Here is a 16,905-nt window from a genome sequence, read left to right on the forward strand (position 1 = left end):
TTTGCCAGCTCTTTCCACAATCATTGTGCGTTATCTGGAGGATCTCAATTCTAGAGAACAGGGTATCTCAATTCTAGAGCATGGGGTGCCAGCCCCTTTCTGGTGTCACTTTTGGGTCCTCCATCTGCTTGCTCGCCACCCTCAAGTTGGGTTGGAGGAGGTCTGGGTAAGGAGAAGGCACAGTCAGTGTGGTGGGCAGGGAGCGAGCAGACTCCTCACTGGAAAACTGTCACCTCATTTGGCTCCTGAGGCAGAGGAGATATTTGAGAAGTAGTAGCAGTGGGGCCAGATAAGTGGAGCAAAGGCTGGGGTGGACGATGGTGGTGGTGACTGTAGTTTTGAGTTAGAGACAATGGGGCAGAAACCTTCATTCATGCTTTTTAGAATTCTCAAGGCAGCAAAAAATCTGTCCTACCTCTTCTACCTTTTTTAGAGGGAGTGTTTTCCTTAGCACCACAAGGGCGCTCCTTGTGGGCCAGGCTTGTGCCTTCCACGTCCCTGTGAGATGCCATTCACACTGTACATACCCCACGTGTGTCTGGCCAAGACTTGACTGATGACTGCAGTATCAGACTCCCAACCTGGGGGAACGTCTGTCTGGCTCTGTTCTCCTCTTCTCTCCCCCAGCCATCCTTTCACCTGTCTGATTCCCACTCATCTTTCAGGTGTCAGCTTAGACAACACTTCTTCCTGGAAGCCTTCTTGGAATGCCTCCTCCTCCCAGCTACCATCAACTCAATTCCACCTGGTTCCATCACTCTCTAATTGGTTAATGGACTGCCTTCCCTACCATCCTCTTGGGGACAGAGACCACAACTTTCTCACCAGTTTATGCCTGGTTCCCAATCTGGGGCCTCATATAGCACCTTGGGTTTGGGGATACAAGGTAACATATTGCAACCAGTCACATTTCTGCACCTACATCATTTTACCCCTAACCTAGAGATCTCTGGGTTTAATTTTGGGTGTGGTCCTAGGGTATGAACAGACTGGCTTGTCCTATGTCCTTCTGTGTAAGAGAGGGAAGACCTCTTACCTCTCTTACACTGAAGAGGAAAGCTGGGTCAGTGGGCAGTAAGCCCTACACAGACCAGAGAACCTTATGCTCCTGAGGGCTGAAGGTTGGGTGGATCTGAAATGATTGAGGTGACCGAGGGAATGAGGATCGCTTGGGGGAGCAGCATGGCTTTAAGAGGCCTGGCTCTGCCATAGCCTTTGAGCCTTTCCAGGCCATTCTTCATGCTACAGGGGCCATGAGCTGGGCAGCCTTAGAGGGGTCACTTAGAAAGGTCAGAATGTAGAGCCAATGGTCTTTGTTTTCTGATTCTTGGGCTCTAGGGTGCCTCTGGGGGGCCTCAGAGGGTACCAGATTGGAAATGGAAGTGAAGGGCACCCTACCGGGCCCTCTGCTCACGCCTCAAGCAGAACATGTGTGCTTCTACAACTTTTGTTTTAACCAAGTATATATGTATATATATAGATAGATAGATTATAAATATAAAATATCATGCATACATGTGGTATACGTATGTAAGTGTGAGCACACATACAACAAACTACTGCTCACCTTTTGCTCACAACCACTTCTGTGCAAGTGCATTGTGTCAGCATATTCCGAGCCACATGGACGGCTGTGCTGAAAAGTGGATGTCGTCTTTTGGCCCAATTTTCAATGTCTAGGTGCTGTGGATTTTCATTGCTTTGGATCTTAATGAAACATTAATTTTTTCCTTCATTGATATGCATAGTCAGACATAGTTAATCTTTGGGACACCTGCTGGTCAGATGCTTGGGATAAGCCTGGCTTAAGGGAATTCTGATTACGAATCCTCCCAAAGTACCGGGCGACTTGGTAATTCAGGGTACAGAGTGTTCTTGAGCACAGAGCCATTCATGGCAAGGTGGCTGGGTGTGTCCAGAAGGGACTTTGGTCAATGGTAGTCTCCATGGTGGCAGCATGTGGGAATCACTGAGAGTAAGGGCCTGTGTGCCCATGCCTGGTTTTTAATCTGTCTTTATACTGGTGTGGGATCTGAACTCAGAACCCTTGGCCACAGTTTCGTAGCTGGGTTCCACATCCAAGGAGTAGCACAGCCCCTTCTCCACGACAGTCCTTAATCTACTGTGGAAGAGCTAGACTTGGACCAGTCCAGACAGAAAAGGAGTTATGGGAATCATTACCTACTGCAAACTTCATATTGTCAGTCTTCCCCACTAGATGTCAGCTCTGTGAAGGTACACATTGAAAATATTTGTGGGATGAATGGCTCCCCATTTATAAGGATACATCCAGGTCTTAGCTGGGATGGATGCCTTTTGTGAAGTCCTCCCCGTGTTCACAGTGCCCTCCACAGTGTGCCAGCCCCTGGGTGTCTGAGCAGAGCCGGGCAAGAGGGTCCTCTCCTCCAGGTCTGGCCTTGGGCACATCACCCACCTGTAGGACGGTTGTTCATCCATGACTGGACGTCTTAATGGAGCTGCACGCACTTGACTTCAGCCTTGCCTTAACCAGAGACAATCCCTCCAATCACAGAGGACTCCCTTTCGCTCACACACAGCATCAGCGAGGCTATTTTTACCTGAGTTGGCTGTGGCATTCTCTAACTTCATTTCCAAAGTCAGACCATCGGGCTTGATGGAAAGATGCTCCAACACCTGCTGGTGGGTGTGGAGGGTGCTTGGGGTCTTTTGGAGGAGAATGTGGGACTGGATTTAAAATTGAAAATATACATAACTTTGTGACCCAGTAAATCCACTTTTCGGCATCTCTCATATACTTTCTTGGGCATATGAAGGTAAGTACAAGAATATTTATTGCAATGTATTTGCAGTAGTGAAAAACTGAAAACAGTCTACATGTCCATTAACATAGGAACAGCCAAATAAAACTGGATGCAGCCATACTGAAGAATACGATGCAGCAATTAGCAAGGCTGAGATAGAGCTATGTGTTCTCACATGGATAAGGCTCCAAGATGTATGTTGAATAAAAAAAGTTTGCTATGGAAACCTGTATTGGTTTGATCAAATTTATGTTAAAAGACATCAAAAATTTCCACAAGAACATACATGTGAGTGATTACAGAAAGTCCTATGAGAATATGCACCAACTTACACTAGCAGACATTATTTTAGGAAAAAGAGGAACAGATTGCAGAGATGGACAAAGGAGCTTTAGACCCTAGCATCCCTTTCTAAAAACAAGAAGTATGCCTCCCACCTTAGGAAATCCAGCACTCTGTGAGAGTAGAAGGAGTTCAGTCCGTCTTCAGGTCATTTGTGTGTTTCCTTTACACACGCCGAGCCTTTGTCCCATCCCACAGAGGACCACGGGTAGCAGCGACCATTTGTATAGCATCAGCTGTGAATGGATATGCTGTGGAGGAGACGGGGCAAGTCCAGCCATTGCTCTGCAGGAGCAAACAGTTGAATGAAGGAACCAAGATTCGGACACAGGAAGTAGGGGCAGAGAGTCACGGCAGGTTCCAGGTTCCAGATGGCTGCTCCTTGGCAGCCCAGACTCCAGGCCCCTCTCTCTGCTGGTTCGCCTGTTCCCCAGGGCAGGGCTTGTCTTTGGGCTCTTCATGCCCGGGAGCTGCTCCTAGTGTCCTCCTCAGAACACCTCTCCCTTAAAAGCGTGGATTAGTTGGGATGGCAGGTTATGTAAGGTAGGAGTCGCCAGGAGGGCCCCTACAGGGGAGGTGGCATTGGACCTTTAGATGGGTCCTTGTTGGAGAGGTGGGGATGCTGGGCTGGGAGCCGGGGGCAGCCAGGGATGGAGTGGCAGCTCTCCTTCCGGCTAAGGCAGGCATCATTTCCACCAGCCAGAGACTCTGCTTTATAGCAGATCCACATAGTTGCCCCATGGGGGGCCTCGCAGCCACTCCAGCACTCAGCGAAACCCTCTTTCTTGGAGCAAAATCCTTGGGAGTGGCTCTTGTGCTGCTGGACCTAGGCTTGGGCTCATGACCTCCTGGTGTCCTGCCTTCTGTCAGAGTCACTAACTCAAAGGCACTTGGGACAGACAACTGATGCTAGCAAGTGAAGCACCTCGGAGAGTGGCAGAGATTGCATCAAACAGGTGTGCGTATACACCATCTCGATACACACACGGCAAATAGTTGTCAACCACTGTGGTCCACAAATACGTCATGAGCCTAACTTCTCAGGGTACTGAGAGTCAGTGAAGGGCACAGAGCTGAGTTTGGAAACCCGGGGCTTGATAGCTGATGCCCTTTGTAAGTGTCGTCGGCAAGCACTCAGCCTCCCAGAGGAGCCTCAGTTTATTCATCTGCAAAATGCAACAGCAGTAGAGCCTGTGTAGCATCGTCACAGTGAGCCATCACACACGCGTGATGGACGTAAGATACCTCACGCTAAGAAGGGGCTTAATGTCTGATGCTTAATAATAATTGGTAACACTGCGCTTTGCTAGGGACCAGTAAACGCCGTGCTCTTCAGTGGCCTCATTCCTCTGCCTTGTATCAGCTGCAGCCAGCTGCTAGCTCTTTGCCTCATTTTCTCCTCCTAATGAGGGGAAATCTAATATCAGCTTTAGGCTGGATGTGGAAATAATCCAGTTCATCTGATGTGGGGAGGGGACGGAGCAGCAGTGGAGGGGGCCTGACTCCCACCATCCCTGTTGGAGGAGGGGATGGGGAAGGAAGTGTTGTTAGCCCCAGTCCCCACGTCCCCACGTCCCCATGTCCAGCTGGCCGGAGCCCCACCTGGCTCCTGCAGCTGACTTCTGTGAGCTGCTAGCGAGGGTTGAGACGCCCCCCACCATGCAGAGAAAACTTTGGGTGGCTGACCCCAGCCTTCCTCACGCACAGCCAATCTCCCTCCAATTGTTTCATCAGCATTGGGGCTGTCAGCTCAAACCTGACAAGTGACAAGTCTCAGGCTCATGCTGACTAGATAATCAAAGTCTTGTCAGGGCTGTCAATACCCTGCAGATAGGAGAGGACAAAGGGAGGAAAGGTTTCTACAGAAACCGCCTTCCCACAAATGCTGTCGAAGCCTCTTACCCAAATCACCTGTTTGTTCCTAAACCTCACTTACTACTGGATCTGTGGGCTCAAAAGCACACACCCCGGGATGAAATAATAGCCTGATATCATGCATTAAAAATGCAGATTTTTATATGTTGTAGAAGATTATTTCGTAATTTTACATATCAGAAATACATACTTTTTGGTAAAATCCAACAGCAGCACCTCGGTGAAAGAGATTTTTCCAGTAAAAATATATTTTAAAACGTCTAAGGTGGACCATGCCAATAAAGTGACACAGACTCACCCCTCCCCTATCGTATCTCACCAGTAACATAGTTAAGTGAATAGGTGACATGGAGCCTGAGGCATGCAGCAGCTCAGATGCACAGCCATCCCCCATCCGCACTTGGGTCCACTTTACAGGGATGTGCATATGGCAGCCTTGGCCTGAGAGTGGTGGCCAGTTGTCCATCTTTCCCCAAAGCTAAGAGAGGCTGACAGAGGCCAAGCAGTGTGTGGAGAGGAAGCAGATGCTATGGACCTGAAGAACCCCCAAGAGCACTCAGGGCCTAGAGGCAGGGCCTCAGGGGAGCCCAGGACTTTGACATGGGTCTCTTTCCTCTTCCCCTCATTCCACACCCAGCTCAGCATCTAGACTTCACCGTCCATGAAGGAGCATGGTTGTTAAACTATGCATGTCAAGATTCAAGTGTGATGGCCAACAGGCGCATGAAAAGATGCCCAACTTCACTAATTATTAGAGAAATGCAAAGCAAAACCACAATGAGGTATCACCTCACATCCATGAGGCGACAATCATCAAAAAGCCTACAAATAATTAATGCTGGTGAAAAGGGGACCCTCCTACACTGTTGGTGGGAATGTAAATTGGAGCAGCCACTGTGGCTACCATATGACCGAGCCATCCCACTCCTGGGAATATATCTGGAAAAGACGAAAAGTCTAATTCGAAAAGATAACGTGCACCCCAGTGTTCGTAGCAGCACTGTTTGTAATAGCCAAGACATGGAAGCAACCTAAGTGTCCACTGATAGATGAACAGATAAAGAAGATCTGGTACACAATGGAATACTACTCAGCCATAAAAAGGCTGAAATAATGCCATTTGCAGCAACGTGGATGGACCTAGAGTTTATCATACAAAGTAAAGTCAGTCAAAGACAAATATCCTATGATATCACTTACATGTGGCTTCTAAACAAATGACACAAATGAACTTATTTACAGATCAGAAACAGCCTCACAGACGTAGAAAACAAACTTAACGTTTACCAAAGGGGAAAGGGGGGATGAAAGATAAATTAGGAGTTTGGGATTAACAGATACACACTACTTTATGTAAAATAGATCAACAACAAGGTCCTACTGTATAGCACAGGGAAATATATTCAATATCTTGCAATAACCTAGAATGGAAAAGAATCTGAAATAGAATATATATATATATAAGAATATATATATATCTGACTCACTTTGCTGGGTACACACACACTTATGTGCACACGTGCAGATGGAGTAGCTGGGTGAAGAGAGATGGTCTCTGGAGAGTTACCGCAGGTTCCTTCCCGAGCCCTGTCTAGCTGTCTTGTGGCCTGGCTGCCCTGGCTCAACCAGGGGAGGTGACAGTCCCCAGCCAGGGGCCCTGCAGAGGAAGGCTGTGAGGCCTGCACTGATCTCTGTTCTCACTCAGGACAGAGAGACGGCCTTGCCCTGGCCTAAGCTGTGTGTGCCAGCCTGGCCCTCCCTGGTCTCCCCTTAACTGCTCTCCCTGGCTGTGCCACTCCAGCCACATCAGCCATTTTTGTTTGTTTGTTTGTTCGAGGCTGTCAATCACCCTTTTACACTTTCTTTCAGTGCTTACCAAGCTCTGACATGTTTCTGCTCCTGAGTTTGTGTCCTCATTTATTGCTTTTCTCACAGAGACAGAGCACAGAAGTCCAGCAGACAGTGACCTGGAGGTGCTCATGGCGGTGCCTGGAGGGAAGTGGGTGCTGGAGAGGTAACTGGCCACTTTTTGCCCTGGTATGGAATTGGGGCTGAAGGTACAGGGGGTCCCCGCCACAGACACATGGGGAGCTCCTCACCCCAGGGAGGGGCCAACAGCATCTTGTCTTTGTGAGACTGGGGCCAAGTTTGTCCCCAGGCCTGCCATCTTGGGCAGCCTCCACCACTACGTGGGCCCTGATACTCAGGCCTACGGGAAGGTGCTCCCCCTTAGTACTCATTGCTGCCCTCCCTTCAGACTCCTAGGGAGGGGATTTTCAGGACAGGGTAGAGAAACCACAGGCAGGTGTCCTTTGCTCCATCCCATGACAGTCATTGCCCACTCTGCTCTAAGGCCTGCACCGGGCCCCTGGAATAAGGCTCCATTCTTGCCTTCAGGTAGTCCACAGTTTAAGGAAGGTGAGAGAATGCAGTGAAGTTAGGTAGTGATAAAGGCCGGGGAAGCAACAAGAAGGGACTCACACTCAGCCTGGAGCAGCACGGAAGACTTCTTGGAGGTGGTGACCCCTGAGATGAAATTAGAATTTAGAATGAAAACGAGATGGATAAAAGGCTAGGTCTCTCCCTGGCTCAGCACACAATAGTGGAGTATGTCTCTATAAGTGTCAGGCCTGGGTTGCATCTCTCAGGAGCTGGTATAATCCCTGGGAGCCTGCACTGTGCTGGGAATGGCTTGGTCCTTGTGTGCCAGGCTTTAGCTCTCAGACAGCAGTGCTTTTGGCCTGTGTCAGTGTACATCAGCAGCAGCAGGTGGTGAATAGCCTTCTGCACCAGCGTTTCTTGCTTGAGGCCCCGCCTGAGTCCCTCTCTGTGGTACTTCTGCAAAGCCTTTTAGAAAATTCTTCTTTTCTTCATTGCTATGTCCTTTCTCAGTCAGTGTGTACTTTAATCCCCCAAAGCTAAAACTGACTTTCTTTCTCCCATCTGCGCCAGCACTTACTCTGGCCTTGATTTTTATGGTGCCAGGGACGGCAGGAGTTTCTTGCTGAAATATCGCTCACCATCCCCAGCCCCATCAGCGTGCAGGCAGCCATATTTCGAGGAGAGCCAGAGGTGGGCAAGGGGCGTGTGTGTGCGGAGGCCAATATTCCCTTGTCTGATTTATATTTTACATTTCTGTAAAACCATGCTTAGAGTATTTTGGTAATCTCTGCTGAGACTAAGTATAATGCTGTACCTTTAATTGACATAAGTGGTTTCAACTCTCCTTAATATGACAAATCTCCAGTGTGAAATATTCTTAGTTAATGATCAACATAAAATAGAGTTCATTTTTAATGTGAGTATGAGATTTGAATTAATTTGGAGCTAGAGCAGGGTGATTAAATTTGGTGTGCATTCTGTGCACAGGCACACGTGCGGTCATACGTGTGGCCGGGAGCACACACAGCATACGTGCCTGCGCTGGGTGAGGACGAGAGACGTGTGCTTCTTCCGGTTTGAGCTTGAGAGTGTATGTGTGTGAGTACACACATAGTGTGTGTACATAGAGAGTGTATGTGTACCCTTGACTCTTGTCTTGGAAGCTGCACTCCAGCACCTCACACATGAAGGAGCTGCCCTGCTGGGGTCCCCATCTCTATCTCCTTGGTGTTTGGTGCCCCAGGTTGCCTGGCCAGACCCAGAAGCATTGTGGTCGCCCTACCAGAGCTGGACAGACTCAGCGCAAGTTGTACCAAGGTCATCTGCCCCTCCCAACTTGGTTTCTGACACAGCATTTACTGGCCTGAAAATTTGCATATTGCTTTACATTATCAAAACCATATGATGTCTAACGTCATCCAGAGAGTTCAGTGAAAATTTCAAGTTAAAGAAGTTCCTTGCAAAGTCATGTCCAGGGGGAAGGCCTTGGGGGCAGACCCCAAGCAGTGCTAATCAGAGCCAAGAGGCTTGCATTCCCTTGCTCACTGGATCCCAGGCTCACACAGGCAGGCGCGTTTTCCCAAGGCACCAGGGTTGAAAAAGCATTTGCAGAAAGCCAGGGCCCAGGTCTTTGGCCCTCCGATTCAGGGCACAGTTAAAAACCACCACTGCCTTTACTGCTTTGAGATAACAGAGACCAATTTTCTTACAACTGTTAAAAGAGAAAGGGGGAAATAAAAGCTTCAGGATACGTGCCAAGTGGAATTTGAATATTGTATAAACTACGCGTGGGATGGAGACAGCAACTTGCAGGAAACATCTGTTCCTACTGGACCCTCCATTCCTCTTGCAGCTGGAGCACAGGGCACAGGCGCCTTACACTTTTCCTTTGTGATGTAACCATTTTGGAGACAGCCAGGCTTCAATATGCAGGTGGACCGTGCAGCCCTTAAATACTTCGTTTGCAGTCACCTCTTTAAATATGATGGGATTTGAATACCAATAACCATGAGGCCTTCCCACCCCCTCCAGTAGCTGAGGCAGGGGTGCTGGAAGGAGGCTGTACTCTGGCAAGTTCAATTTCTATTGGCTTAAGCGGCTGGGGAAAGAATCTTTAATCACATATACAATATTATTGGCAACACCGTGCAATAAAAGGGCTGAATGCATCGTTTTTCTAGATTTCCTTTTATATTTCAAAATCGCTTTTCTTTCAAATTAGTGTGTCCTATACATTTTCTTAAAAGAAATTACTTATGGCTTCGCTTTTTTTCTTTTGTTGGCTTACCATTCCTTTTCCTTTTGAAATTACCACCTCACGGGGACTGCAGACTCTCAACTGCTTTGCATACAAAATGAACGGCTTGAGGGTATTGTGTTGCAATTTTTAAGAATGGCGTAATTTTAACTAGAAATGTATAGATGAATAAAACCAATGCTGCTGCACGTTACTCACTGAGTATTTTATCACTCTCTGATTTAAAAAAGAAGTGTGCCTGTTCTAACCAGGCAGTGCAGTATGGTTGTTTGGAGGTTTCCACTGGGCTCCCTGGGAGGAAGCGAGCACCGGGTAACTGACTGCATCCTGACCAAGGAAGGCTGGGGGGTCATCTCCCTGCGAAAGCTTGGGGTTGAGCAGGAGACGTGTGCCCGAGAAAAGACAGATGAAGAGACACTGCCGTGTACTGGGAAAATAATCTCTTTTTGAAATTTGGTGTCAAGAGGAAGCAAATACTTGCTACTGTTGTGAGCATTTCAACCTATAGCCGAGTAATTATCTGGGTGAGGCTATTGACTAAGGCTTTTTTTTCCCCCTTGAAATTTCTAGGTAAATAAGTAAATAGTTGACTCTGCAGCACCTACTACATTTCAAAAAGAGTCCTTTGTACTTTAAGGGGAGACACATGTTGTGTAACTGTTGCCTTTGGGCAATCCTTACTCCCTTGGTTTGGCTTCAGGGGAGGCTGCGCTCTCCAAGCTGGCCCTTGAGCTCCCTGCAGGGATGATATGTTGTGGCTTTGTTCCAGTCCCCTGAGCCTGCTGGCCACCCCTCTACACCTGGGCTGGATCTGGTGACTTGGACATGGCTTGAGGTCTAGAAGGCTCTTTTGATTGCTGAAGCTATGAAGCTCTGGACTCCCTGTTCTGTTTAACAGGCTCCTTTCTGGGAATGAGAGCAGATCCCGCCCTCTTCTCTACCCTAGCTGGCTTTGTAGCCAGTGGGACCCAAAGAGGGGACAGTGGCTGTGGTCAAGCACATCTGTGCTCCTGGAACAGAGGCACAGTTTCTGTACCAAAGGAGAGCAGAGCCTTTGCCCTGGACCCACCAGCTATGTGTGGTCTGAGCTTGGCCCAGTGGGCCCTCCACCATGATCACTGTTTGCCCGCCCAGCTCTGCTCTATCAATTGCTGTCATCTATTTCACTGAGCTCACTGCAGCAAACGTGGGTCCTCACAAAGACATCTCGCCAGGCTACACCAATGGATGCTGAGTTCCTGTGCTTAGCAACTTCAGGCTACCAACCTTGGGTCAGCTTTCCTGAGCCCCCAGATCTGTGGCCAGCTGCTCTGGAGGAATTATGAGGTTAACAGAGGAACTTCCAACATGTGGAACTTCGGCAAGGTGGTGCCTTCCAAGAGTAGCAGAGCGGCTTCCCCCGTTAGGAATGGTTTGTGGCCAGGAATCTCTAGGCTGTCACATCTCATTATGCAGCCCACTAATCAGTAGAGAACTTGGGAGCATCCTGACTCAAGGAAGTCAGCATCTGTTCTAAATCCTGCCCTCAGAGCAGGAGCAGTGCCAAAGGCTGCAAAGACTGCTTAGCTGGGTACAAAAGATGCTGTCAACAGGCCAAAAATGGAAAGGAGTCCTGGTTTGATTTGAATGAGCTATTTTTTTTATGGGATAGAAAAAAGTAATTGAATTACATCCAATAAAAGTAAGTTTCCACATTCTTTGAGGGAAAAAAAATATAGACAAGTTGTGTCTGGTTAGAAATAGAGATATTCACTACTTTGGTTTTAGCCTACATGGCAAAATTCATGACCTCCGATCTGGCTCAGGTAATAGCTGGTAAAATCTAGTTCTTGAGACTGTGCATGATGGGTGCTGCATATTTCTCAGGAACTAGGCTCCAACCCACCTGTCAAACTTTGATCCTCCTTCTTTCAGTTTTCGCCAACCAGGAGGACACATACACGTAGGGTGACAGAGAGGCCCCTTTACATCTGGGGAAGTGAGCACTGCCCTGTGCCTCAGCGTTGTCTCCAGCAGGAGACTGGACCCCTCACCGTCACTGGCTGCGCTTCCCCTAACTTTGCCTTAATCTGTGGTCAGCAAGCCTTTAATAATGCAACCAGTATTAGTTGAGAGCCTTGACTGGACTAAGGCCATGTACGGGGGCTAGGAGATCACAGAGGCAAAGAGTAAGGACCTTCATCCTTCCTGGAACTTGCAAGCTACTTAATAAGATAAAATGTACCTGGGAGGAAATGCTTTTTTTTAAATATTTATTTATTTGGCAGCGTCTGGTCTTAGTTTCGGCACAAGGGATCTTTCGTGGCGGCGCGTGGGCTTCTCTCTAGTTGTGGCATGCAGGCTCTAGAGCATGCGCCGGCTTAATTGCCCCTCAGCATGTGGAATCTTAGTTCCCCAGCCAGGGATCAAACCTGTGTCCCCTGCATTGGAAGGTGGATTCTTTTTTTTTTTTTTTTTTAACATTTTTATTGGAGTATAATTGCTTTACGATGGTGTGTTAGTTTCTGCTGTATAACAAAGTGAATCAGCTATACATATACATATATCCCCATATCTCCTCCCTCTTTCCTCTCCCTCCCATCCTCTCCATCCCATTCCTCTAGGTGGTCATAAAGCAGGAGCTGATCTCCCTGTGCTATGCAGCTGGGAAGGTGGATTCTTAACCACTGGATTGCCAGGGAAGTCCCTGGGAGGAAAGTCTTTGTTAACAACACAAAGAAACAAAGGGATTTCAAAGCCTCAGAGCCAGAGACCTCTGGAAGGCTTCATCCAATGAATGAGAGGGAGAAAATGGGTTCCAAGGAAAAGGGTACCTGCCAGGAGGGTTTGCAGAAAGGGGACTAGAAGGGCTGGTAGAGCGTGGCCAGGAGGGAAGGAGGAGGCCTGCCATTTGCAACAACATGGATGGACCTAGAGACTATCATACTAATTGAAACAAGTCAGAAAGAGAAAGTCAAATACCATATATCACTTATATGTGGGATCTAAAATACGGCACAAATGAACCTATGAAACAGAAACAGACTCACAGACATAGAGAACAGACTTGTGGTTGCCAAGAGGGAGGGGTGTGGGGGAGGGATGGACTGGGAGTTGGGGGTTAGTATATGCAAACTATTATATATAGGATGGACAAACAACAAGGTCCTACTGTATAGCACAGGGAATTATATTCAGTGTACTGGGGTGATCCATAAGGGAAAATAATATAAAAAGGAAAGTATATATGTGTATATTTGAGTCACTTTGCTGTATAGCAGAAATTAAATCAACTATACTTCAGTGAAAAGTAAAAATAAGTAAAACTTAAGAAAAATGTAACATTCAAGTTTCTCGGAAGCTTTCATTCTTAACCAAAGAGCTTTCAACATCACTCAAAGCAAAAGATCAACATATGTAACCAACAGTGCAGAATTTAACGGAATATTTGTCATGTCTCTGTAACCACAGGTCTTTTGTGATCAAGTGTTTTGATGTATTTGTCCCTGCCCTTCTTGGGTTATTTCTGCACGTAATTAAAAATAAATTGCTAAAGCTAAAAAAACGAAAAAGCAAAGGTCATGTGCTCTTCACCCACAGGCTCCTGGGGAGGGTGGTAGTGAGAAGTACTCCAGTTGATGACAGAATTTCCAAATTTTCAGTGGTAATCAAAGTAAGAGTCAGTACCAAGGGCTCTTCTTCCTGGGCTTCATCACATGGCCAGCTTCCTCACTCCATCAGCATAAATGAGGCTGTGCCTATGGAGACAATTTCACATACCTTGATGATTTCCATCAGTAAAGAGGGACTGGAACGGATTTTTCTGGTTTCTTGATTTGAGCAGAAAGGTGAGGCCCGAACCAAGAGCCATAGGAGTACCACTAAGCTTTGCGCCCTGCAGACCCACAGGGGAAGAGCCCTCCTAACCCTGTCCTGGGCGTTTGGGGCATCCAGCCTGTCCCTGGTCCTCCCTGGTTTGTGCTGAAGTGCCGCTTGCCCCAGTTTGCAAACATTGAGTCTGACAGCTCTGTGGTCTCTACACTCAAGTGAGACTTTGGGACTTTTCCAGAAGCTGCTGCAAGGGAATAGGCTAGGCGTCAACCCTCCCTAGACTTGGGGAAACTGCCCCTTTTTTCTATCTCTTTCTCTCCATCTATCTTGTTCAGAAGTCCACAGCTATTCCCGTTTCCCTCCCACACAGCCAGCATAAACTGGTCGAGGGCCTTGGGTGTCCCGAAGTGGCGTGAAGAGAGCCTGTCTGTAAGCTGCTCCTGCTGTCTGCACTGCAGCTGTCCCACAGCAGGGACCACTCAGAACAAAAAACACTTCGGACACACCGATTTCTGAATCACCTCCCTGGATTTTGTCCTGTAGTTTCATGTTCTCTGTTTCCCCATGTTTTTTGTCAAGCCAACCCACCAGATAACTGACTGATGGGTTCAGTGATCAGCAAGCCGTCTTCCAGGAGCTGGTCTGCATGGCCAGCCTCTCTTCCTGAGGCTTTTTTACCCTGAGGACTGAGACCAGGGTCTTCTGGAACACACTACTTCCCTTGCAGCCCCTCCTTTTAAAAAAGTTAATTAATTAATTAATATATATTTTTATTTTTGGCTGCGTTGGGTCTTTGTTGCTGCGTGCGAGCTTTCTTTAGTTGCCGCAAGTGGGGGCTACTCTTCGTTGCGGAACACGGGCTCTAGGCGTGCAGACGCAGGCTCAGTACTTGTGGTGCACAGGTTTAGTTGCTCTGAGACGTGTGGGATCTTCCCCGACGAGGGCCTGAACCCATATCCCCTGCACTGGCAGGCGGATTCTTAACCACTGCGCCACCAGGGAAGTCCCCTTGCAGCCCTTTTCAGTGCTGGCTCTGTGTTCTTTCATTACCTACGAATCTCAGTTATGGGAGATGGGTGTGTGGACCTTGTTGATCACCATCACCACCTCCAGAAAATTACAACCCCATCCCTCTGTTTATAAAACCAAAACCTTATTCTATTGATGGCTCTGCCTTCCAGTAATACCACCCTGATCGCCTGCTTGTCACTGTCTCTACTTTCTCTGTCATTGTAGATTTCAGCTCTTGATTCATTGTCGTCCTTGTCACTCCAATCCTTCCCAGGATCCATGTGAATTTGGCATTCTGTAGGGATGCTCATTTCAATACTTGGGACTTTCAGTTCCTCAACATGTTAAACAACTGTGGCCATTCCTTCCGCTCACTCTCCAGCCGCCAATCCCCCCACACACACACACACAGTCCTTACCTACAACTCCAACCACAGCCTCTTGACTTCCTAATCGATTTGCTTCACCATTCCCACCTTTATTGTGATCAGACCTTACGAGGGTCTCCAACCTACTGATTCCTTCCTCTCTTTCTATCACTCCCTCCCCCCGCCCCAGTTATCTCACCCTCCCCCAACTTCAATCTCAGAGTTTATCATTCCCTCATTTTCTTGAATTGCCTTTAGCTCCTTTGGCCCTTTGGCCCTTTATCTCATTTATCTGGAAAAACCCTTATACCAGAAGGACCCAAATGTTAGTGTTTCTCTCTCTTAAAAGAACAGTGAATCCTGCTTGGGAAAATCACAAAATGAGATGGCGTCTCAGCATAACAGGTGCTGCATGACAGCCTCAGCTGGGCCTCCCCTACTCCTTGATATCCTACTATATTTGACTAGTCAGTTAACTGCTACTGTATCACAGAATTTATTTTTGCTGAAGTGTCTAAGAGAGGCCTGTTGAATAAATGACAGTAAATGCCAGGAACATGCCAGCATGGTCCTTTGCTATCTCTGGTGGAAGGGAGGGTGGCCCAGTCTGTAACAAAATGGTCTCACTCCTCTCCAGGCCACCTCCATGGAGTCCTAGAGAAGGCATGTTAGTGTTTTCCTTTAAGTTCAAGCCAAGTATTTCAAACCATTTCGAGTCCAGATGAAGGCAGAGATCCCGTTACTTCTGTCATTGATCTAAATCTTCCCTGAGCTCCCTGCATGGAGCAGACATTTCTCCTGCTCAGCGATCCCCTGTTCTCTCCTGCTGGGCTCATGGGGGAATTATACTTTTCTTCCCCCTTGAATTTAGGGGTGGCTGTGTGACTGTTCCTGATCAATGGGCTGTGGCCCCGGAGCACTGTATGTCCGGCAGGAGTCCACATCCAGCTGTCTTGTGCCATGACACTCATGCAGACACACATTGAGATGGAGCCCCCATCAGCCAGGGTCCTCTGTGAGGGCAGAGTCCCTGCCAATGTGCATGGATACGTCCTAAGAGCAAGACATGTTTTTGTTTTGTTTTGTTTTGTTTTTTTGTGGTACGCGGGCATCTCACTGTTGAGGCCTCTCCCATTGCGGAGCTCAGGCTCCGGATGCGCAGGCTCAGCGGCCATGGCTCACGGGCCCAGCCGCTCCCCCGCATGTGGGATCTTCCCGGACCGGGGCACGAACTCATGTCCCCTGCATCGACAGGCGGACTCTCAACCACTGCGCCACCAGGGAAGCCCAAGACATGTATTTTTGTGGTTGTGGTTGTCACTGAAGCCTAACTCAGCCTAACTGGACTGAGTCAGAGGCTGCAGAGTAGACCCTCAAGGAGTGTCATGGGGCTATCTTCTGTCAGTCCTGTGTCCCTTTCTGTTTCCAGAGACCCTCAGTGCTCCCCGCCCCCCACTCCTGCCCCATGGTCCTGCTTCCTCTGTATCTCTCCTCTAGCCTGAGCTGGTAGTCGTTCTTTCCTTGGTCTTCCATGTTGGTGGTCTTTGAAGAAGGATACTGTGGATAAGGTGCAAGAAGAAGGAGAAAATTAGGACCTGACTCCAACTGTCAATCATAGGGATGCCCAATCCAGAAGACAGTGAGCTGCAGTGTGACTCTGTGTCTCCCTTTACGGGGGTTGCAGGGGTGGGGGTGGGGGGGCTGATGACAGGAGGCAGGGCAAGAGCAGGGTATGGCCCTAGGAATGAATGTCATCGTTGCTGGAAGTGCTGTGCCCACACCTGCTCTCAGATTTCCCACGAGTCCTTGAAAAGGGCTACGGGGTCTCCCTCAGCCCCTGCTCTTCTTTGCCCGTCCTCCAAAGAGAAGCTATTAGCCTAGGTAAATACTCACTCTCCCAAGGACTGACTTGATGTCTGTACTCCCTGATTCAGTTCCTTTGCAAGGTAAATAACTATAAATATTAAAACATGTCAATAGCTTTATTAATAAATGACTTCTGGCTTCCTAAGAGATTGTGACTGTGGACTTTTGGTGGGCCTCTGGTACATACTTTCACATATTTCATATGGCTTAA

The sequence above is a fragment of the Monodon monoceros genome, unplaced genomic scaffold (assembly GCF_005190385.1).
Source record: "Monodon monoceros isolate NGI ecotype Baffin Bay Population unplaced genomic scaffold, NGI_Narwhal_1 Super_Scaffold_10, whole genome shotgun sequence".
NCBI lineage: Eukaryota > Metazoa > Chordata > Mammalia > Artiodactyla > Monodontidae > Monodon > Monodon monoceros.